Genomic DNA, 26,853 nt, shown 5'->3' on the forward strand with positions numbered 1-26,853 from the left:
TTCTATGTAGGTGTATAGATATATACTGTGTGGGGGTGGGTTTTGGTTAGTGCCCCATTGACCTCGCCCCTGCTTTTTGTTTTGGTGTCAATTTTTCCTGTAATACCTTGTCTATTGCAGAAGTTTTTTCCAGTCCTAATGGACTATCGGGCACGTGAAACTACCTGGCGGTCTGAAATAGACGCACTGTTTGGCAACCAAGGGGCAACAACAGATGATCCAAACCTTAAGACCAGTAAGGAACTTAAATTGAAATTTAAAAACTTGCTACATCGTAGGACTAAGATGTGGTGGAATAAGATATCACTGGAAACGTACATAAAAAGGAACTTGATACCGCGTGGCCTAAGGATTCAGGTCTTCCCATCCTTTGGTCTTGAAGATCCTACATTTAGTACAAGGTGGGAAGAAATATGTAACAAAACCTCTATGGCCTTTATGCAATTAATCATAGAACAAAATACGAAACAAATGGAGAATCTGGATACAGAGATCTCCAACGTACAAATACAGATTAACCAACTTCTATCAGCAGGAGAGCTGGAGCACTTTCATAAGGAAATGGATGAGACATTTGTCTCATGGGAAAAACAGATTAAAGATTTGAAAGCTAAAAAGTTCCAGAGAGATTCACAGGATGATTCCCTGGGAAGGGTATACAAGTGGAAAACAAAGAATGATGGTCTTCGACATCGGACATCTTCGATGGTATCGCTCTCCTCCACGGGTGGTGATTCCAATACATCCTTGGACAGCCAGGATTCACGCTCTAAGCGTGGCAATAATAGACGCTATGATCCATATAGAAGACAGCAACCTAGGAGATGGGCTAGAGAAAAAAGCCAAGACCGAAAAACGTCGTCCAAGGTAATCAATTTATCAGAGATTGTTTTAACCCAGGCACAGCAGGATGTGCTGAGCCTGGGTATGACATTTTCACCTACCTCTTTCTTCGATTGTTTTCTAGCAGTAAAGGACCTTCATCTGTTCGCCCGAAAGTTGTTTTTTAAAAAATGTTTTCATCGTGAAATTGACCCTCACTTATTTCCGTCCTCACAAGAACAAGAGGCTTTGAGAGCATTGGAGGAACTGGCAGTAGAACATGAAAACCCGGCCCAGAGTAAGTTTCCGACTTCTTTAGTTCCCAAATCTAGATCTTTTCCTTCCTTTTCAGGTCATCCTAATATTGAACTGTTTGTTAAATTGGTAACAAACGACCTGCAGAGACTTCCTAGGAAGACCAGGGTGGGGAACAACTGTACACTAGCTCAAAGGAAAGGCCATTGATGAGTTGAAAAAAATGAGGGACGTGGTTAATCAAACCCTCTGATAAAGGGGGTAATGTGGTGATTTGGCCTGTAAAAGCATATGAAAGAGAAGCGTTACGTCAACTAAGGGACCCTTCTTGTTACAGGAGACTTACCTTCAACCCCCTTACTAAATATACGGCTGAATTATCTCGGATCCTTGAGGATGCGGTTGATCGTGGCGTCATTACAAGAACCCAATATGCTGCACTGTTACCACAACACCCTAAAGTGTCAAGCTTTTACCTGCTTCCCAAAATTCACAAGGGGTTGGAAAACCCCCCTGGACGACCGATCGTCTCTGGTGTAGAGAGCCTGTGTGAACCAATTTGCAGGTATGTTGACCATTTCCTACATCCCTTGGTTGAATGTCTCCCTTCCTATTTAAAGGATACGACCGATATACTAAGGAAGATGGATGGCATCCACCTCGAACCAGATATGTATCTGGTAATTTGTGACGTGGAGTCATTATACACGTCCATACGCCACTGTGATGGTATCAACGCCACTAGATTCTTTCTTAACATGTCTGATATGGACCCAGAAATGGTTACCTTTGTGGTGACACTTTTGGAATTTGCCTTGACCCATAATTTTTTTATGTTTCGGGAGACCCTCTACCTACAGCTCCAGGGCACAGCAATGGGGGCCTCTTGTGCGCCCTCATATGCGAATCTGTTCCTGGGGCTGTGGGAGAGGGAAATCTTTTTGGTTAATCCCACACTCCATGCTGAGAAGGTACATATGTGGTCCAGATATATAGATGATGTGGTGTTGGTATGGCAAGGCACTGAAAATGAATTACACGAATTCATGCACAGGTTAAATGAAAATGACATCAATGTTAAACTTACTTACAGGATGGGCAGGAACAACATCGAATTTTTGGACGTTCTATTTGAAGTAAAAGATGATGGCCTGGTGACATGTGATGCATATAGAAAAGAAACCGCGACCAATGCCCTCCTACATGCCTCTTCTGCACATCCACAGAAACTAATCGACAACATACCTGTTGGACAATTCTTGCGAATCCGGAGAATTTGTACCACGGATAATGATTTTGAAAAACAGGCGAGAGATATGAAATTGCGGTTCGAGGAACGGGGATACTCAAAGAGATCGATCGAGAGAGGCTACCAACGAGCTAAACAAACAAAAAGGGCTGACCTTCTGGCAACAAAACCGAGACAACAGGAGGACAAAAATTTGGTGAGATTTATTACCACTTATGATTTTCAAAATCAGAATATTAGATCTATTCTCACCAAATATTGGCCAGTTTTAAGGTCAGATCCCACTTTGGAGAAATACCTCTCAAAAAAACCCTCGATTACATTTAGGAGATCAAGGAACTTGAGAGACCAACTAGTTAAAAGCTATCACAGGGGACAAGTACCCAATAAAGTTTTTGGATCCAAGGGACCCAAATGGGGATGTCGCCCCTACGGATCATGTGTGGCCTGTCCTAATATGGAAAACTCGACTGAATTTTGGGATTCATCTCAGCAGAAAAAATATGTGATTACTCATTCCATTACTTGTACTACTGTAGGGGTCATATATCTGGCGACCTGCCCGTGTGGTCTATCGTATGTTGGCCTTACATCAAGAGAACTACGAAGAAGGGTTAGAGAACACGTCCTCGGCATTGAATCAGCCAGAGACGTAGAATTTGACAGCAATCTAAAGACCATTCCACGACACTTCAAGCAACATCATGACTGTGACAGCTCACTCTTGAAGGTAAGAGGCATTGATAGGGTCCTACTTGATGGTAGAGGGGGAAATTGGAAACGTATTCTAGCACAGAAAGAGGCTAGATGGATTTTTATACTTAACACCATTACCCCCAAAGGGTTAAATGAAAACCTGAGCTATGTGCCATTTTTGTAAGTTCCGGGGTTCCTTTGTTTTCTGAGGTTTGGATTGTTTGCTAAGTAAAATGGAGATGATACCATCTTTTATCCATAGTTTACTTTTTTAATTATTTTTCTATTTTGTTTTTATCATATTTTCTGTTTTTGTTTTTATTATTATTTTCTAGTTGACCGCCCTCTTGGACTGTTCCTGTGCGTCCATCTATTTGATGCTGTTCCATTCAAGCCATTAGCCCTCATTATTCTCTCTGGGACATTGAACATCCCCCCCCCCTTTCTAGCTCTCTTTGATCCTTATTTCATATATATTAAAATGTCTTATGCATGTATTGTGTCACGTTTTATTGCACGAGCACTTTGCACCAGCACGTGTGGTTTTTGGTCACTCACACTTTTATATATATTTTATATAGATTTATTTACTATGTAATTTTGCAACTATGTATTGTCTTTTTACAAATAATGTTTTTATGCACCTGTTGTAGTGAAACTACTGTATTTGTTTATGTCATTTATATAACACACATATATATCATCTATGTACATGATTTTTAGGTATTTTCTAGGTTTCTCCCCTCCCTTTTTATAGTAATTTGCTTTTTTCCTTGCACAACAATTTTTCACACCACCATTTATTCATCTAGTGATATACCTTTTATGACATACTTTTTAATTGTATATCTATTATACATTGTCCATGATTATGCACTATCACGCACACCACACTCAAAATATCCCCGTGGGAGTTTTATAGTGTCTATATTACATACAGTCCCCTTGATTTACATATTCTTTATTGGTGTCCTGTATATAAGGCTCTTTCCCAATACTTACCTTTATTCCATCTTTTTCATAACTGCCCCGTTATCATTAGGATCCGAAGTCTCACGAGATCTTTCAGTCAGGCTGAGATCCCTTGGGCCTATACCGGTAATCACGCGTCTCGGGACGCTGTGACATCACGGGCTATACACATGGCAAGCCTAGCATCCTCCCACTCAATTTCCTGCACACATCGCCATGTCTCGTAGTCTCGCGATATTTGCAGACGTGCCGAGACTTTCTATACTTAGCCCGGTAGTCTCGCGTCTAGGACGCTGTGACGTCACGGGCTTCACATATGGCAAGCCGAACATCCTCCTACTAGCTTCTTGCATACCAGGTGTATAACATCTAATAATTACTGGCGATTTCTGATAGGACGTTCCATATTTTTAAACCCTGCTTCTCCCTTTGCTTAGTAGTCCCCCCAGACGAAGCCGCTCCCTGGCGAAACACGTGTCGGGGTTCTGCACAGCACCCACGGTCTGTATGTTACCGAGATGCATTGAAATAGTTTCCCTTTACTAATTTTTCTTTGCTATGCCATTATTAGAGTTCTACTATTCTTAGTACCACTATTTATTGGCCTTACCTTGGGCTATTGGCACAATTCTGTTATCCTAGGGAACCTCTGCTGCTATATACTTATTGTGTTTACATTGGGTACTGTGCAATTCTTTCTGTATGTTGCTCCATTTTTTTGTTTGTCATTTTACATGTATAAAATAATAAAATGAAATTGATTTTTTACCACAAGGCTGCTTATATCAATTATTTGCTCTTTCTCTGTTCTATGTAGGTGTATAGATATATACTGTGTGGGGGTGGGTTTTGGTTAGTGCCCCATTGACCTCGCCCCTGCTTTTTGTTTTGGTGTCAATTTTTCCTGTAATACCTTGTCTATTGCAGAAGTTTTTTCCAGTCCTAATGGACTATCGGGCACGTGAAACTACCTGGCGGTCTGAAATAGACGCACTGTTTGGCAACCAAGGGGCAACAACAGATGATCCAAACCTTAAGACCAGTAAGGAACTTAAATTGAAATTTAAAAACTTGCTACATCGTAGGACTAAGATGTGGTGGAATAAGATATCACTGGAAACGTACATAAAAAGGAACTTGATACCGCGTGGCCTAAGGATTCAGGTCTTCCCATCCTTTGGTCTTGAAGATCCTACATTTAGTACAAGGTGGGAAGAAATATGTAACAAAACCTCTATGGCCTTTATGCAATTAATCATAGAACAAAATACGAAACAAATGGAGAATCTGGATACAGAGATCTCCAACGTACAAATACAGATTAACCAACTTCTATCAGCAGGAGAGCTGGAGCACTTTCATAAGGAAATGGATGAGACATTTGTCTCATGGGAAAAACAGATTAAAGATTTGAAAGCTAAAAAGTTCCAGAGAGATTCACAGGATGATTCCCTGGGAAGGGTATACAAGTGGAAAACAAAGAATGATGGTCTTCGACATCGGACATCTTCGATGGTATCGCTCTCCTCCACGGGTGGTGATTCCAATACATCCTTGGACAGCCAGGATTCACGCTCTAAGCGTGGCAATAATAGACGCTATGATCCATATAGAAGACAGCAACCTAGGAGATGGGCTAGAGAAAAAAGCCAAGACCGAAAAACGTCGTCCAAGGTAATCAATTTATCAGAGATTGTTTTAACCCAGGCACAGCAGGATGTGCTGAGCCTGGGTATGACATTTTCACCTACCTCTTTCTTCGATTGTTTTCTAGCAGTAAAGGACCTTCATCTGTTCGCCCGAAAGTTGTTTTTTAAAAAATGTTTTCATCGTGAAATTGACCCTCACTTATTTCCGTCCTCACAAGAACAAGAGGCTTTGAGAGCATTGGAGGAACTGGCAGTAGAACATGAAAACCCGGCCCAGAGTAAGTTTCCGACTTCTTTAGTTCCCAAATCTAGATCTTTTCCTTCCTTTTCAGGTCATCCTAATATTGAACTGTTTGTTAAATTGGTAACAAACGACCTGCAGAGACTTCCTAGGAAGACCAGGGTGGGGAACAACTGTACACTAGCTCAAAGGAAGGCCATTGATGAGTTGAAAAAAATGAGGGACGTGGTTATCAAACCCTCTGATAAAGGGGGTAATGTGGTGATTTGGCCTGTAAAAGCATATGAAAGAGAAGCGTTACGTCAACTAAGGGACCCTTCTTGTTACAGGAGACTTACCTTCAACCCCCTTACTAAATATACGGCTGAATTATCTCGGATCCTTGAGGATGCGGTTGATCGTGGCGTCATTACAAGAACCCAATATGCTGCACTGTTACCACAACACCCTAAAGTGTCAAGCTTTTACCTGCTTCCCAAAATTCACAAGGGGTTGGAAAACCCCCCTGGACGATCGATCGTCTCTGGTGTAGAGAGCCTGTGTGAACCAATTTGCAGGTATGTTGACCATTTCCTACATCCCTTGGTTGAATGTCTCCCTTCCTATTTAAAGGATACGACCGATATACTAAGGAAGATGGATGGCATCCACCTCGAACCAGATATGTATCTGGTAATTTGTGACGTGGAGTCATTATACACGTCCATACGCCACTGTGATGGTATCAACGCCACTAGATTCTTTCTTAACATGTCTGATATGGACCCAGAAATGGTTACCTTTGTGGTGACACTTTTGGAATTTGCCTTGACCCATAATTTTTTTATGTTTCGGGAGACCCTCTACCTACAGCTCCAGGGCACAGCAATGGGGGCCTCTTGTGCGCCCTCATATGCGAATCTGTTCCTGGGGCTGTGGGAGAGGGAAATCTTTTTGGTTAATCCCACACTCCATGCTGAGAAGGTACATATGTGGTCCAGATATATAGATGATGTGGTGTTGGTATGGCAAGGCACTGAAAATGAATTACACGAATTCATGCACAGGTTAAATGAAAATGACATCAATGTTAAACTTACTTACAGGATGGGCAGGAACAACATCGAATTTTTGGACGTTCTATTTGAAGTAAAAGATGATGGCCTGGTGACATGTGATGCATATAGAAAAGAAACCGCGACCAATGCCCTCCTACATGCCTCTTCTGCACATCCACAGAAACTAATCGACAACATACCTGTTGGACAATTCTTGCGAATCCGGAGAATTTGTACCACGGATAATGATTTTGAAAAACAGGCGAGAGATATGAAATTGCGGTTCGAGGAACGGGGATACTCAAAGAGATCGATCGAGAGAGGCTACCAACGAGCTAAACAAACAAAAAGGGCTGACCTTCTGGCAACAAAACCGAGACAACAGGAGGACAAAAATTTGGTGAGATTTATTACCACTTATGATTTTCAAAATCAGAATATTAGATCTATTCTCACCAAATATTGGCCAGTTTTAAGGTCAGATCCCACTTTGGAGAAATACCTCTCAAAAAAACCCTCGATTACATTTAGGAGATCAAGGAACTTGAGAGACCAACTAGTTAAAAGCTATCACAGGGGACAAGTACCCAATAAAGTTTTTGGATCCAAGGGACCCAAATGGGGATGTCGCCCCTGCGGATCATGTGTGGCCTGTCCTAATATGGAAAACTCGACTGAATTTTGGGATTCATCTCAGCAGAAAAAATATGTGATTACTCATTCCATTACTTGTACTACTGTAGGGGTCATATATCTGGCGACCTGCCCGTGTGGTCTATCGTATGTTGGCCTTACATCAAGAGAACTACGAAGAAGGGTTAGAGAACACGTCCTCGGCATTGAATCAGCCAGAGACGTAGAATTTGACAGCAATCTAAAGACCATTCCACGACACTTCAAGCAACATCATGACTGTGACAGCTCACTCTTGAAGGTAAGAGGCATTGATAGGGTCCTACTTGATGGTAGAGGGGGAAATTGGAAACGTATTCTAGCACAGAAAGAGGCTAGATGGATTTTAATACTTAACACCATTACCCCCAAAGGGTTAAATGAAAACCTGAGCTATGTGCCATTTTTGTAAGTTCCGGGGTTCCTTTGTTTTCTGAGGTTTGGATTGTTTGCTAAGTAAAATGGAGATGATACCATCTTTTATCCATAGTTTACTTTTTTAATTATTTTTCTATTTTGTTTTTATCATATTTTCTGTTTTTGTTTTTATTATTATTTTCTAGTTGACCGCCCTCTTGGACTGTTCCTGTGCGTCCATCTATTTGATGCTGTTCCATTCAAGCCATTAGCCCTCATTATTCTCTCTGGGACATTGAACATCCCCCCCCCTTTCTAGCTCTCTTTGATCCTTATTTCATATATATTAAAATGTCTTATGCATGTATTGTGTCACGTTTTATTGCACCAGCACTTTGCACCAGCACGTGTGGTTTTTGGTCACTCACACTTTTATATATATTTTATATAGATTTATTTACTATGTAATTTTGCAACTATGTATTGTCTTTTTACAAATAATGTTTTTATGCACCTGTTGTAGTGAAACTACTGTATTTGTTTATGTCATTTATATAACACACATATATATCATCTATGTACATGATTTTTAGGTATTTTCTAGGTTTCTCCCCTCCCTTTTTATAGTAATTTGCTTTTTTCCTTGCACAACAATTTTTCACACCACCATTTATTCATCTAGTGATATACCTTTTATGACATACTTTTTAATTGTATATCTATTATACATTGTCCATGATTATGCACTATCACGCACACCACACTCAAAATATCCCCGTGGGAGTTTTATAGTGTCTATATTACATACAGTCCCCTTGATTTACATATTCTTTATTGGTGTCCTGTATATAAGGCTCTTTCCCAATACTTACCTTTATTCCATCTTTTTCATAACTGCCCCGTTATCATTAGGATCCGAAGTCTCACGAGATCTTTCAGCCAGGCTGAGATCCCTTGGGCCTATACCGGTAATCACGCGTCTCGGGACGCTGTGACATCACGGGCTATACACATGGCAAGCCTAGCATCCTCCCACTCAATTTCCTGCACACATCGCCATGTCTCGTAGTCTCGCGAGATTTGCAGACGTGCCGAGACTTTCTGTACTTAGCCCGGTAGTCTCGCGTCTAGGACGCTGTGACGTCACGGGCTTCACATATGGCAAGCCGAACATCCTCCTACTAGCTTCTTGCATACCAGGTGTATAACATCTAATAATTACTGGCGATTTCTGATAGGACGGTCCATATTTTTAAACCCTGCTTCTCCCTTTGCTTAGTAGTCCCCCCAGACGAAGCCGCTCCCTGGCGAAACACGTGTCGGGGTTCTGCACAGCACCCACGGTCTGTATGTTACCGAGATGCATTGAAATGGTTTCCCTTTACTAATTTTTCTTTGCTATGCCATTATTAGAGTTCTACTATTCTTAGTACCACTATTTATTGGCCTTACCTTGGGCTATTGGCACAATTCTGTTATCCTAGGGAACCTCTGCTGCTATATACTTATTGTGTTTACATTGGGTACTGTGCAATTCTTTCTGTATGTTGCTCCATTTTTTTGTTTGTCATTTTACATGTATAAAATAATAAAATGAAATTGATTTTTTACCACAAGGCTGCTTATATCAATTATTTGCTCTTTCTCTGTTCTATGTAGGTGTATATATATATACTGTGTGGGGGTGGGTTTTGGTTAGTGCCCCATTGACCTCGCCCCTGCTTTTTGTTTTGGTGTCAATTTTTCCTGTAATACCTTGTCTATTGCAGAAGTTTTTTCCAGTCCTAATGGACTATCGGGCACGTGAAACTACCTGGCGGTCTGAAATAGACGCACTGTTTGGCAACCAAGGGGCAACAACAGATGATCCAAACCTTAAGACCAGTAAGGAACTTAAATTGAAATTTAAAAACTTGCTACATCGTAGGACTAAGATGTGGTGGAATAAGATATCACTGGAAACGTACATAAAAAGGAACTTGATACCGCGTGGCCTAAGGATTCAGGTCTTCCCATCCTTTGGTCTTGAAGATCCTACATTTAGTACAAGGTGGGAAGAAATATGTAACAAAACCTCTATGGCCTTTATGCAATTAATCATAGAACAAAATACGAAACAAATGGAGAATCTGGATACAGAGATCTCCAACGTACAAATACAGATTAACCAACTTCTATCAGCAGGAGAGCTGGAGCACTTTCATAAGGAAATGGATGAGACATTTGTCTCATGGGAAAAACAGATTAAAGATTTGAAAGCTAAAAAGTTCCAGAGAGATTCACAGGATGATTCCCTGGGAAGGGTATACAAGTGGAAAACAAAGAATGATGGTCTTCGACATCGGACATCTTCGATGGTATCGCTCTCCTCCACGGGTGGTGATTCCAATACATCCTTGGACAGCCAGGATTCACGCTCTAAGCGTGGCAATAATAGACGCTATGATCCATATAGAAGACAGCAACCTAGGAGATGGGCTAGAGAAAAAAGCCAAGACCGAAAAACGTCGTCCAAGGTAATCAATTTATCAGAGATTGTTTTAACCCAGGCACAGCAGGATGTGCTGAGCCTGGGTATGACATTTTCACCTACCTCTTTCTTCGATTGTTTTCTAGCAGTAAAGGACCTTCATCTGTTCGCCCGAAAGTTGTTTTTTAAAAAATGTTTTCATCGTGAAATTGACCCTCACTTATTTCCGTCCTCACAAGAACAAGAGGCTTTGAGAGCATTGGAGGAACTGGCAGTAGAACATGAAAACCCGGCCCAGAGTAAGTTTCCGACTTCTTTAGTTCCCAAATCTAGATCTTTTCCTTCCTTTTCAGGTCATCCTAATATTGAACTGTTTGTTAAATTGGTAACAAACGACCTGCAGAGACTTCCTAGGAAGACCAGGGTGGGGAACAACTGTACACTAGCTCAAAGGAAGGCCATTGATGAGTTGAAAAAAATGAGGGACGTGGTTAATCAAACCCTCTGATAAAGGGGGTAATGTGGTGATTTGGCCTGTAAAAGCATATGAAAGAGAAGCGTTACGTCAACTAAGGGACCCTTCTTGTTACAGGAGACTTACCTTCAACCCCCTTACTAAATATACGGCTGAATTATCTCGGATCCTTGAGGATGCGGTTGATCGTGGCGTCATTACAAGAACCCAATATGCTGCACTGTTACCACAACACCCTAAAGTGTCAAGCTTTTACCTGCTTCCCAAAATTCACAAGGGGTTGGAAAACCCCCCTGGACGACCGATTGTCTCTGGTGTAGAGAGCCTGTGTGAACCAATTTGCAGGTATGTTGACCATTTCCTACATCCCTTGGTTGAATGTCTCCCTTCCTATTTAAAGGATACGACCGATATACTAAGGAAGATGGATGGCATCCACCTCGAACCAGATATGTATCTGGTAATTTGTGACGTGGAGTCATTATACACGTCCATACGCCACTGTGATGGTATCAACGCCACTAGATTCTTTCTTAACATGTCTGATATGGACCCAGAAATGGTTACCTTTGTGGTGACACTTTTGGAATTTGCCTTGACCCATAATTTTTTTATGTTTCGGGAGACCCTCTACCTACAGCTCCAGGGCACAGCAATGGGGGCCTCTTGTGCGCCCTCATATGCGAATCTGTTCCTGGGGCTGTGGGAGAGGGAAATCTTTTTGGTTAATCCCACACTCCATGCTGAGAAGGTACATATGTGGTCCAGATATATAGATGATGTGGTGTTGGTATGGCAAGGCACTGAAAATGAATTACACGAATTCATGCACAGGTTAAATGAAAATGACATCAATGTTAAACTTACTTACAGGATGGGCAGGAACAACATCGAATTTTTGGACGTTCTATTTGAAGTAAAAGATGATGGCCTGGTGACATGTGATGCATATAGAAAAGAAACCGCGACCAATGCCCTCCTACATGCCTCTTCTGCACATCCACAGAAACTAATCGACAACATACCTGTTGGACAATTCTTGCGAATCCGGAGAATTTGTACCACGGATAATGATTTTGAAAAACAGGCGAGAGATATGAAATTGCGGTTCGAGGAACGGGGATACTCAAAGAGATCGATCGAGAGAGGCTACCAACGAGCTAAACAAACAAAAAGGGCTGACCTTCTGGCAACAAAACCGAGACAACAGGAGGACAAAAATTTGGTGAGATTTATTACCACTTATGATTTTCAAAATCAGAATATTAGATCTATTCTCACCAAATATTGGCCAGTTTTAAGGTCAGATCCCACTTTGGAGAAATACCTCTCAAAAAAACCCTCGATTACATTTAGGAGATCAAGGAACTTGAGAGACCAACTAGTTAAAAGCTATCACAGGGGACAAGTACCCAATAAAGTTTTTGGATCCAAGGGACCCAAATGGGGATGTCGCCCCTACGGATCATGTGTGGCCTGTCCTAATATGGAAAACTCGACTGAATTTTGGGATTCATCTCAGCAGAAAAAATATGTGATTACTCATTCCATTACTTGTACTACTGTAGGGGTCATATATCTGGCGACCTGCCCGTGTGGTCTATCGTATGTTGGCCTTACATCAAGAGAACTACGAAGAAGGGTTAGAGAACACGTCCTCGGCATTGAATCAGCCAGAGACGTAGAATTTGACAGCAATCTAAAGACCATTCCACGACACTTCAAGCAACATCATGACTGTGACAGCTCACTCTTGAAGGTAAGAGGCATTGATAGGGTCCTACTTGATGGTAGAGGGGGAAATTGGAAACGTATTCTAGCACAGAAAGAGGCTAGATGGATTTTTATACTTAACACCATTACCCCCAAAGGGTTAAATGAAAACCTGAGCTATGTGCCATTTTTGTAAGTTCCGGGGTTCCTTTGTTTTATGAGGTTTGGATTGTTTGCTAAGTAAAATGGAGATGATACCATCTTTTATCCATAGTTTACTTTTTTAATTATTTTTCTATTTTGTTTTTATCATATTTTCTGTTTTTGTTTTTATTATTATTTTCTAGTTGACCGCCCTCTTGGACTGTTCCTGTGCGTCCATCTATTTGATGCTGTTCCATTCAAGCCATTAGCCCTCATTATTCTCTCTGGGACATTGAACATCCCCCCCCCTTTCTAGCTCTCTTTGATCCTTATTTCATATATATTAAAATGTCTTATGCATGTATTGTGTCACGTTTTATTGCACGAGCACTTTGCACCAGCACGTGTGGTTTTTGGTCACTCACACTTTTATATATATTTTATATAGATTTATTTACTATGTAATTTTGCAACTATGTATTGTCTTTTTACAAATAATGTTTTTATGCACCTGTTGTAGTGAAACTACTGTATTTGTTTATGTCATTTATATAACACACATATATATCATCTATGTACATGATTTTTAGGTATTTTCTAGGTTTCTCCCCTCCCTTTTTATAGTAATTTGCTTTTTTCCTTGCACAACAATTTTTCACACCACCATTTATTCATCTAGTGATATACCTTTTATGACATACTTTTTAATTGTATATCTATTATACATTGTCCATGATTATGCACTATCACGCACACCACACTCAAAATATCCCCGTGGGAGTTTTATAGTGTCTATATTACATACAGTCCCCTTGATTTACATATTCTTTATTGGTGTCCTGTATATAAGGCTCTTTCCCAATACTTACCTTTATTCCATCTTTTTCATAACTGCCCCGTTATCATTAGGATCCGAAGTCTCACGAGATCTTTCAGTCAGGCTGAGATCCCTTGGGCCTATACCGGTAATCACGCGTCTCGGGACGCTGTGACATCACGGGCTATACACATGGCAAGCCTAGCATCCTCCCACTCAATTTCCTGCACACATCGCCATGTCTCGTAGTCTCGCGATATTTGCAGACGTGCCGAGACTTTCTGTACTTAGCCCGGTAGTCTCGCGTCTAGGACGCTGTGACGTCACGGGCTTCACATATGGCAAGCCGAACATCCTCCTACTAGCTTCTTGCATACCAGGTGTATAACATCTAATAATTACTGGCGATTTCTGATAGGACGTTCCATATTTTTAAACCCTGCTTCTCCCTTTGCTTAGTAGTCCCCCCAGACGAAGCCGCTCCCTGGCGAAACACGTGTCGGGGTTCTGCACAGCACCCACGGTCTGTATGTTACCGAGATGCATTGAAATAGTTTCCCTTTACTAATTTTTCTTTGCTATGCCATTATTAGAGTTCTACTATTCTTAGTACCACTATTTATTGGCCTTACCTTGGGCTATTGGCACAATTCTGTTATCCTAGGGAACCTCTGCTGCTATATACTTATTGTGTTTACATTGGGTACTGTGCAATTCTTTCTGTATGTTGCTCCATTTTTTTGTTTGTCATTTTACATGTATAAAATAATAAAATGAAATTGATTTTTTACCACAAGGCTGCTTATATCAATTATTTGCTCTTTCTCTGTTCTATGTAGGTGTATAGATATATACTGTGTGGGGGTGGGTTTTGGTTAGTGCCCCATTGACCTCGCCCCTGCTTTTTGTTTTGGTGTCAATTTTTCCTGTAATACCTTGTCTATTGCAGAAGTTTTTTCCAGTCCTAATGGACTATCGGGCACGTGAAACTACCTGGCGGTCTGAAATAGACGCACTGTTTGGCAACCAAGGGGCAACAACAGATGATCCAAACCTTAAGACCAGTAAGGAACTTAAATTGAAATTTAAAAACTTGCTACATCGTAGGACTAAGATGTGGTGGAATAAGATATCACTGGAAACGTACATAAAAAGGAACTTGATACCGCGTGGCCTAAGGATTCAGGTCTTCCCATCCTTTGGTCTTGAAGATCCTACATTTAGTACAAGGTGGGAAGAAATATGTAACAAAACCTCTATGGCCTTTATGCAATTAATCATAGAACAAAATACGAAACAAATGGAGAATCTGGATACAGAGATCTCCAACGTACAAATACAGATTAACCAACTTCTATCAGCAGGAGAGCTGGAGCACTTTCATAAGGAAATGGATGAGACATTTGTCTCATGGGAAAAACAGATTAAAGATTTGAAAGCTAAAAAGTTCCAGAGAGATTCACAGGATGATTCCCTGGGAAGGGTATACAAGTGGAAAACAAAGAATGATGGTCTTCGACATCGGACATCTTCGATGGTATCGCTCTCCTCCACGGGTGGTGATTCCAATACATCCTTGGACAGCCAGGATTCACGCTCTAAGCGTGGCAATAATAGACGCTATGATCCATATAGAAGACAGCAACCTAGGAGATGGGCTAGAGAAAAAAGCCAAGACCGAAAAACGTCGTCCAAGGTAATCAATTTATCAGAGATTGTTTTAACCCAGGCACAGCAGGATGTGCTGAGCCTGGGTATGACATTTTCACCTACCTCTTTCTTCGATTGTTTTCTAGCAGTAAAGGACCTTCATCTGTTCGCCCGAAAGTTGTTTTTTAAAAAATGTTTTCATCGTGAAATTGACCCTCACTTATTTCCGTCCTCACAAGAACAAGAGGCTTTGAGAGCATTGGAGGAACTGGCAGTAGAACATGAAAACCCGGCCCAGAGTAAGTTTCCGACTTCTTTAGTTCCCAAATCTAGATCTTTTCCTTCCTTTTCAGGTCATCCTAATATTGAACTGTTTGTTAAATTGGTAACAAACGACCTGCAGAGACTTCCTAGGAAGACCAGGGTGGGGAACAACTGTACACTAGCTCAAAGGAAGGCCATTGATGAGTTGAAAAAAATGAGGGACGTGGTTATCAAACCCTCTGATAAAGGGGGTAATGTGGTGATTTGGCCTGTAAAAGCATATGAAAGAGAAGCGTTACGTCAACTAAGGGACCCTTCTTGTTACAGGAGACTTACCTTCAACCCCCTTACTAAATATACGGCTGAATTATCTCGGATCCTTGAGGATGCGGTTGATCGTGGCGTCATTACAAGAACCCAATATGCTGCACTGTTACCACAACACCCTAAAGTGTCAAGCTTTTACCTGCTTCCCAAAATTCACAAGGGGTTGGAAAACCCCCCTGGACGACCGATCGTCTCTGGTGTAGAGAGCCTGTGTGAACCAATTTGCAGGTATGTTGACCATTTCCTACATCCCTTGGTTGAATGTCTCCCTTCCTATTTAAAGGATACGACCGATATACTAAGGAAGATGGATGGCATCCACCTCGAACCAGATATGTATCTGGTAATTTGTGACGTGGAGTCATTATACACGTCCATACGCCACTGTGATGGTATCAACGCCACTAGATTCTTTCTTAACATGTCTGATATGGACCCAGAAATGGTTACCTTTGTGGTGACACTTTTGGAATTTGCCTTGACCCATAATTTTTTTATGTTTCGGGAGACCCTCTACCTACAGCTCCAGGGCACAGCAATGGGGGCCTCTTGTGCGCCCTCATATGCGAATCTGTTCCTGGGGCTGTGGGAGAGGGAAATCTTTTTGGTTAATCCCACACTCCATGCTGAGAAGGTACATATGTGGTCCAGATATATAGATGATGTGGTGTTGGTATGGCAAGGCACTGAAAATGAATTACACGAATTCATGCACAGGTTAAATGAAAATGACATCAATGTTAAACTTACTTACAGGATGGGCAGGAACAACATCGAATTTTTGGACGTTCTATTTGAAGTAAAAGATGATGGCCTGGTGACATGTGATGCATATAGAAAAGAAACCGCGACCAATGCCCTCCTACATGCCTCTTCTGCACATCCACAGAAACTAATCGACAACATACCTGTTGGACAATTCTTGCGAATCCGGAGAATTTGTACCACGGATAATGATTTTGAAAAACAGGCGAGAGATATGAAATTGCGGTTCGAGGAACGGGGATACTCAAAGAGATCGATCGAGAGAGGCTACCAACGAGCTAAACAAACAAAAAGGGCTGACCTTCTGGCAACAAAACCGAGACAACAGGAGGACAAAAATTTGGTGAGATTTATTACCACTTATGATTTTCAAAATCAGAATATTAGATCTATTCTCACCAAATATTGGCCAGTTTTAAGGTCAGATCCCACTTTGGAGAAATACCTCTCAAAAAAACCCTCGATTACATTTAGGAGATCAAGGAACTTGAGAGACCAACTAGTTAAAAGCTATCACAGGGGACAAGTACCCAATAAAGTTTTTGGATCCAAGGGACCCAAATGGGGATGTCGCCCCTGCGGATCATGTGTGGCCTGTCCTAATATGGAAAACTCGACTGAATTTTGGGATTCATCTCAGCAGAAAAAATATGTGATTACTCATTCCATTACTTGTACTACTGTAGGGGTCATATATCTGGCGACCTGCCCGTGTGGTCTATCGTATGTTGGCCTTACATCAAGAGAACTACGAAGAAGGGTTAGAGAACACGTCCTCGGCATTGAATCAGCCAGAGACGTAGAATTTGACAGCAATCTAAAGACCATTCCACGACACTTCAAGCAACATCATGACTGTGACAGCTCACTCTTGAAGGTAAGAGGCATTGATAGGGTCCTACTTGATGGTAGAGGGGGAAATTGGAAACGTATTCTAGCACAGAAAGAGGCTAGATGGATTTTAATACTTAACACCATTACCCCCAAAGGGTTAAATGAAAACCTGAGCTATGTGCCATTTTTGTAAGTTCCGGGGTTCCTTTGTTTTCTGAGGTTTGGATTGTTTGCTAAGTAAAATGGAGATGATACCATCTTTTATCCATAGTTTACTTTTTTAATTATTTTTCTATTTTGTTTTTATCATATTTTCTGTTTTTGTTTTTATTATTATTTTCTAGTTGACCGCCCTCTTGGACTGTTCCTGTGCGTCCATCTATTTGATGCTGTTCCATTCAAGCCATTAGCCCTCATTATTCTCTCTGGGACATTGAACATCCCCCCCCCTTTCTAGCTCTCTTTGATCCTTATTTCATATATATTAAAATGTCTTATGCATGTATTGTGTCACGTTTTATTGCACCAGCACTTTGCACCAGCACGTGTGGTTTTTGGTCACTCACACTTTTATATATATTTTATATAGATTTATTTACTATGTAATTTTGCAACTATGTATTGTCTTTTTACAAATAATGTTTTTATGCACCTGTTGTAGTGAAACTACTGTATTTGTTTATGTCATTTATATAACACACATATATATCATCTATGTACATGATTTTTAGGTATTTTCTAGGTTTCTCCCCTCCCTTTTTATAGTAATTTGCTTTTTTCCTTGCACAACAATTTTTCACACCACCATTTATTCATCTAGTGATATACCTTTTATGACATACTTTTTAATTGTATATCTATTATACATTGTCCATGATTATGCACTATCACGCACACCACACTCAAAATATCCCCGTGGGAGTTTTATAGTGTCTATATTACATACAGTCCCCTTGATTTACATATTCTTTATTGGTGTCCTGTATATAAGGCTCTTTCCCAATACTTACCTTTATTCCATCTTTTTCATAACTGCCCCGTTATCATTAGGATCCGAAGTCTCACGAGATCTTTCAGTCAGGCTGAGATCCCTTGGGCCTATACCGGTAATCACGCGTCTCGCGACGCTGTGACATCACGGGCTATACACATGGCAAGCCTAGCATCCTCCCACTCAATTTCCTGCACACATCGCCATGTCTCGTAGTCTCGCGATATTTGCAGACGTGCCGAGACTTTCTGTACTTAGCCCGGTAGTCTCGCGTCTAGGACGCTGTGACGTCACGGGCTTCACATATGGCAAGCCGAACATCCTCCTACTAGCTTCTTGCATACCAGGTGTATAACATCTAATAATTACTGGCGATTTCTGATAGGACGGTCCATATTTTTAAACCCTGCTTCTCCCTTTGCTTAGTAGTCCCCCAGACGAAGCCGCTCCCTGGCGAAACACGTGTCGGGGTTCTGCACAGCACCCACGGTCTGTATGTTACCGAGATGCATTGAAATGGTTTCCCTTTACTCATTTTTCTTTGCTATGCCATTATTAGAGTTCTACTATTCTTAGTACCACTATTTATTGGCCTTACCTTGGGCTATTGGCACAATTCTGTTATCCTAGGGAACCTCTGCTGCTATATACTTATTGTGTTTACATTGGGTACTGTGCAATTCTTTCTGTATGTTGCTCCATTTTTTTGTTTGTCATTTTACATGTATAAAATAATAAAATGAAATTGATTTTTTACCACAAGGCTGCTTATATCAATTATTTGCTCTTTCTCTGTTCTATGTAGGTGTATACACTCTTGTATCCTGTACTTAACTATCTAATTATTTATCTAACCAACCATCCAATTGTTTATATTTATATATTTACATGTTTTTATATATATATATATATATATATATATATATATATATATATATATATATATATGTTTTTATGTATATTTATTTATATATTTATTTATTTACTTAATTATCCATCTATGCATTTAACTCTGTATTTAATTTTTGGTTAATTTATCCACTCATGTAGCCTATATTATATCCATTTATCCATTTATGCTCATCCACTTATACACCCAAGTCTGCCAAGACTCTCATCTATTTATCATATCTTCATTTATTATTATTTCTTCATTATTTTCTTATTTATTTATTTCCATCAATCCCCAATTATAACTTTTCTCACATCTCCATTTAATTTAACCCCATCCCATCTCCATTTCATCCTCATTTATACACACACATTCAGTACCCGTTACACACACAATTTCATTACAGAATCTGTAACCACACAATCTCATCACCCCACCGGCATGTACTCACCTCGTACATATTTTACATCTCCGCTCCGTAACCCGCGCAGGCGCATTGCCCCCACATCTCCCTGATCCAGCCACCTACCAATCAATAAAAAACCGCGTGTCTTCCCGGGGCGTATTCAGTCCATCCCGCGCTGGTGACAGCACGCAGCCCTCTTCCCCGCCACACTGAACGCAGCGGTAAGTAAGCTCTTAGCTCTATCCTCCATCTGACCCCACCGCTATCATTTTTCACCCCGATCTCATTCTGCATTACATTCCTCAGGATTGGACCTTTAGGCAGCACAGCATCTGCCTTAAGACACCGCAGGACTCACTGCAGGTATTTTCCTCTATACACACCGATTATATTACCATATATTACCCCACAGTGTTTGACCTGATGAAGACGCCATTACGGCGTTGAAACGCGTAGTCACATTTCCAATAAAAATAATCAATAATACACCTCGGATGTAGCGCGTCTAACTCTTTGATCCCGTTTTTTCTCTATTTCTACACAACACATCTGGATCCACATCCAGCCCCGGGGTTTGACGCTGCAACTCCACTCCATTATCTCTCTCCCCCATTTTGTGCATACTTTTGGCGCCTGGCTCTAGACAAATCCCTCACAATTTTTTCCTCTCTTCCTCATTCTGTAGTATGAGTCTTTCACTTAGACTGGAACTTATTTTTCCTCGGTTTCTGTAATACCCAGCTCGACTTAGTAGGATGCAGTGTCTTGTCACAGCAAAGCTGACAAATGAACCTGTCACTGCTTTCCCAATTAGCAATATATAGAATGTGGAATCCAGCCTGCAGTCGTAGGATAGATAGTCTTAATCATAGCAGTAAGAAAATTCACCTATAGTTTGAATATCAGCAAGAGTTTTAAACCAAACTAAAGTTGCTTAACATTTTTGGATTTTCTGCAGATCCTTAACTATTAGATCTTTACTTAGCTTGGGTAGGGTATTATCTGGTACTAAGTATGGTGCCTCGGTTGACAACTTTTTAATACAGTTTGTACACCCATACTACCAAAGTTCTTTAGCTTTTATCAACTTAGTCCATGGGAGAGAAAAATAATGCTGCAATAATGTTGAACATACTGGAAGCAGCTATCGGTGAAACCTTGAGCACAATACAGCCATTAAAAGGGACTCATTCTTCCTCTTTGTATATACATCTCCTTTATGAATGTTCAGAAATACATATTCATATTTATTTTAAATAGGATATGTTGGCAAGAGAACTTTTGTATAGTTAATATTGACTGCACAAAGCTGGTGGGCATGATCTTACATAACATGATAAATACATGAAGTTACTAGAAAATCAGTTCTGTAATTTATGTTATGTTTTATACATTAAATAAAAAAGTTAAACACTTTAAAATATTTTTTTTATCCTTATAGCCTGATATCCAGAAATATTTTGATCAGTATGCGTATCTATCTATGTAAGGGGTCATAGTTTTTATTGATCCCATACATATTGACACCTGACTCTCATTTTTGGCAAAATGGTGAATATAAGTATATTTTTTCTCATTGCTTATTTATTTATTGTTATATTTTACTTTTTTAAATCTTCTTTAGACCCTTTTAACCAACTGAGGGCATGTGCAGATTCTAGAATTTAGAACTTAGAAGCTAGCGACTGTGATGCACAGAGACACTATATATGCCTTTATTTATTTGTAGGTCTTGCAGGTCCCATTTAAAATTTTAACAATATGAGACACATCCCACTGATATTCAAAAAAAATTTTTTTAGCTTCAAACCACCCTTTTAAATGAATATCACTAAAGTAAGTGATATATGAATCAATATAATATCAGAATTTTTATGTTTAATAGATTTTAGCTTATTTTTAAAAAACATAAATAAAAAAAATTCATGAGGCTTTATCCAAATCCAACATGATATGTCCTTCTGTTGAGACGGCATTGATAGATGCACTGATTTACAAGACAAGTAACAACAACATCACACAGGTTTGAATTATGCATTGCTTTGTTCTATTCAAGAAACTTTTCAAATTAATGTTGTATACCAATCCATGAATTATTTTTCAAAGTGATTAGAAATGTTTATTACCCATGGGTAAGCGAAACCACAAAAACATATTATTGAAAATGCACCAGCACTAATTGGTATTAACATGGCCAAATAACACCAAGCATAATTAAGCGGCTCTGTAATTGATTTGCTAAGGATTTTGCCATTGTGCTCTGGTTAGACATTTCCCACAGTAACATACCAAGTCTCTAATATTCATCCTTGTGCCATATCATCAATTCCAAAAGGCTTGGTTTCATTATTTTTCTTCCCGCATTTATCCGTCGGGCTGTTTACTTTAAGGAATTAGATTTTGAGAAGGCTTTGCTCCCCGAGGCAAGTAGGAAATTCTAATAAATATGTAAATAGTAAATATCTTGGCTTCTGCTTTTGGCAGAATGTCTCTCAGTCACCTTATGCTGTAGTTACAATGCAGTAGCTCACTAAAGCTTTGTTTTAATCTTTATTTAACCATTTACTTGGTCACATACTAAAAATGTTGCACATTATTTTAATTATTATTGTTCATATAACTCAGAATATTCACATGTAATGTTCTAAGTGTGAACCAAATATACTAGTAGATTGGATTCCATCAAATGACATTCATATTTGCTTTCCTTATCACAGTGGAGGGTGTGGGCATGTTCCAATATGTGCACAGAAAATTACTGTAGCACTAGTCATATATGTAAATGTCATTGAGGTTCAGATGAATTTTTATATATGTGAATAGTTCTCTTTTCATGCAATATTTAAGGAAAGTTCTCAGCAGCTCAGTAAAATGGCGGGTGCAAGCTTCCAGGGCCAGACGAATAGGTCCTCCAAAATATGTACAAGGAAAAAAGCAGCAGTGTTACACCTTAAATCTAGCTGCATTGGAGTGCTCGTTTTTTCCTTGTACAGGCGGTCCCCTACTTAAGAACACTCAATTTACATACGACCCCTAGTTACAAACGGACCTCTGCATATTGGTAATTTATTGTACTTTAGTCCTAGGCTACAATGATCAGCTGTAACAGTTATCAATGGTGTCTGTAATGAAGATTTAGTGTTAATATTGATTCTTATGACAACCCAACATTTTTAAAATGCAATTGTCACAGAGACCAAAAAAGTTCTGACTGGGATTACAATGATAAAATATACAGTCCCGACTTACATACAAACTCAACTTAAGAACAAACCTACAGACCCTATCTTGTATGTAACCTGGGGACTGCCTGTACATCCCTTTCTATGCAGCTATGAAATACACAAGTAACACAAGTCTATAGCAGAACATGCCTGGCTCTGATCTAAGGCCTCTTCCCTTTAACTTTTCTCTACAGTATGGAAACTAACATATTTCAAGTTAAGTGCAGATCATGAGGAGAGCTGTGTACTTTTTAAACGATTGATCAATCCTTAAAGGAAAATGGTAACAGGATTGTATATTACCCTGAAGGGTTACATAAATAATTTAAAGATCACACTAATTTATAAAGAAGAGTAGCTCCAGTACGACCACAAGATGCATTAAGTCAGTCTTTACTTGAATCTTTTCAAAATCCATAACAGGCAAGGCACAGAATATAGACCCATGGATTTTGTCCAACTGGACTTAATTATGGTCTATCATGGTCTACATGCGCCTTGCCTGATGGATTTTAAAATATGCTAATAAATGCTAACTTTTAATGCACCCGTGGACATACTAGAGCAAATTTTCTTTGTATATTTCTCTGAGAGCCTACCGGCCTTGACTTGTTGCACCAGGGATGCTACAAAATGCTGGATTGGTGAGCTGGACTGTATCACCTCTAATAAGCTCATGTTAAACTACGTAGGATTACAACTCAATCTTATAAACTGTTCTTACTTGCAAATTTTGTAATGTGTACATAAATTTATATTCTATTAATTCATACATATATGATATATGACAAAAGGTTCTGTTGAATAAATGTACTTTCTTTATTTCCATTTAAGCTTTTCAGGGTTGTTCCATTGTGTTAATCTTGAATTATATTATATCCTTTCTGTTCTTTACATTATAACTACACAAATGTACAACATAGAAATGATGAAAATGAATGAAGTAATAACAAGAAAAATGTACAGTTATTCATAATATATATAGCATTTAACTCCAATATCATATTTATATTTTAACCACTTGCCTACCGCTGTACAACTTCATATGTCATAATGGTAGGAATTTGACTGTGAGTCAGTATAAATATACAGCACACACATGCTGAGGAAGACAACTGCAGTGTGATTGTGCTCTCACATTGTGCTGAGATCACATCGCATATCTCTCAATGGTATCCCTAGTTCTGAACTCGGGCTGATCAGATCCCCCAATTTCTTAGTGTTCCCCAATGACTTAACTAGAGAATCCCTATTTGGACTGCATTAGGTAATTCTTCTGCTTTGAGGTCAGCAGCTGGGGATTCCCTAGTAAGAAAGGAATCAGTCATCTGTCTACTTCTTGAGTAAATTCGACAGCCACTATGTGAGCAGATACCGAAAAGGTTTTTTGTTCAATTCAATAGGTGCGTTAAAACAAAAAAAAAAAAAAGGAGAGGACACCAGAACACAACTCTGATAACATTAGGATTACTACTAGGACTAGGATAGCACAGTTTTCTAAAAGAACCTTTTTGAAATTACACAGTTCAAACCCTCAGAGGGGTAATAATAGTGACCCTTTTAGTATCAAGCAACAGGTGGATGGGGTATGCACACAAATTATTCATTACCAATAGTCGCCCGGCTAGCGACCAGAAAGAACCCCTTTCATATCCACCAGGGCTATAGTGAGTGTTTGATTAAGACATAACCTTTATTAAATCCATTTAGGAGCCCCCTAACAGTGGGCTATCCCAGCTCAGTAATGGCAGGCTGCTGATGCTTTTTTGTATCTGGCTGAATTAAAAAATAGGGGGCACCCCACGTTGTTTTCCCCCCATTTTTTGTAAAAATTAGGGAAACAGCCTGGGAGCCCCCTTTTAAGGGGGGACCCCACACATATTTTTGCCAAAAATTGGGAGAAAAAATGGCGCGGGATGCCCCACGTTTTTATTTTTCAATTCAGCCAGAAAAAAATTCTAAATGCAGTGAAAATGATAAAAAAACACATTTGCGCCATTTCTTGTGGGCTTGGTTTTTACAGCTTTCACTGTGCACCCCAAATGACAGGTCTATTTCATTCATTGGGTCAATACGATCACAAGGATACCAAATTTATATAGGTTTTATAATTTTTTCATACATTTAGAAAAATTAAAACCTCCTGTACAGAAAAAAAATTATTTATTTTGAGGTGTTCTTGCGCTAATAACTTTTTAATACTTCTGATGACATTTTCAATGCTTCTATTATTAGGATTGTGCGACCTTTTGATCACTTTTTATAGAATTTTTTCTATTTTTCAAAATGGCAAAGAAATGCCATTTGCGACTTCGAGAATTATTTTTGGCTACGGGGTTAAACACAGTGATTTAATATTATATTTTGATAGATCGGGTATTTTCGGACACGGCGATACCTAATGTATTTATGATTTTTACTGTTTATTTATATCAGTTCTAGGGAAAGGGGGTGATTTGAATTTTTAGGTTTTTTTAATATTAATTAATTAATTTTTTTTTAAACTTTTTTTATTTAATTTTTTTTTACTATTTTTCAGACTCCCTACGGTACTTTAACCCTAGGTTGTCTGATTTATCCTACCATATACTGCCATATTACAGTATGGCAGTATATGGGGATTTTGCATACCATCTATTACAATGTGCAGATCGCACATTGTAATAGATAGCCTCGGATCTTTGTGTGATCCGAGGCTGTCATGACAACGGAGCACCGTTCCCCAGTGACGTCACGGGGAGCGACGATCGGAGCCAAGATGGCGGCGCCCACGTCTCTTTAATGCCACCGGCAGCTTTTACAAAAAAATGGGCTGCCCCCTATTTTTCAATTCAGCCAGATACAAAAAAGCAGCAGCAGCCTGCCATTACTGAGCTGGGATAGCCCACTGTTAGGGGGCTATTCCAGCGCAACAATAACAGCCTGCAGCCGCCCCACTACCTGACCATCTATAGACTGTCAGGTACTCGTTTGTACCCGGCTCTTCCCGGCACCCCTGGTGGCGGTGGGTACCGGGCTAATGGCATGGCACAACGTTCTACAACACCCTGCAGCCAGGAAATGCCTGTTTTTAAACGTGATTCGTTTTGATTCGATTCGGGCTGAAAAATTCGGCGAATCGGGATGAAACAAATTTTAACAAATTCGCCCATCTCTAGTATTCATGTCTACAAAAAAAAATATGAAATTCAAAAAGCCCTTATTTCCCCTCATTGGATACCTTTTGGCGTTCCTTTTGTGTTCCTTTGAGGGTGTTTCTAATGTTTTGGGGCTGTTTAATGGCTATAGGGTGCCTAGAAATCATTAATAGGAAAAAAGCATCCAAAATCAATAATGCATCATTTCATATATTAGATAAATACCATTAATGTACAAAGAGTAAGGTTTCCAAAAACTATTTTGTCTCAGAATAATTTAACTACTTATAAATAGTATAAACAAATTTAAATATGTTATTTTCCCATATTTTTCATCTTTTTTCCTTCAACATTAAAAAAAATATATATATATATTCTATGTAAAGTATGCTGAGATAAAAATGTAATAATCATTTCCATTTAAAGACAATCCACAATATTTGACAATATCTAAAGATATATTGGGGCAGATTTACTTACCTGGTCCATTCTTGATTCAGTATGAAAAGTAAAAATATTTGGTATTGGCAGTTGAATTTTGACCAATCGTTCAACAGTTACAAAATAATTTGTCCCATTGGCAAAAGTAAAAAATAATGCTGATTTTTATCTAAAAGAAATCTACCATCAATATCAAGCATGATAAAACAGGTAATACCTATGTTAGGTTTGCTAGGGAGAATGCTGGGACTTCTGGTTCTTCAGATAGTGCCAGCAGCGTTCTCCGACCCCCGGCGCGTATCCGCGCAAACTCCACCTCTCGTCCCGGGCAGCGACTGCTAAGATCTTGCGCT

This window comes from Engystomops pustulosus, chromosome 2 (genome assembly GCF_040894005.1).
Source record: "Engystomops pustulosus chromosome 2, aEngPut4.maternal, whole genome shotgun sequence".
Classification (NCBI taxonomy): Eukaryota; Metazoa; Chordata; class Amphibia; order Anura; family Leptodactylidae; genus Engystomops; species Engystomops pustulosus.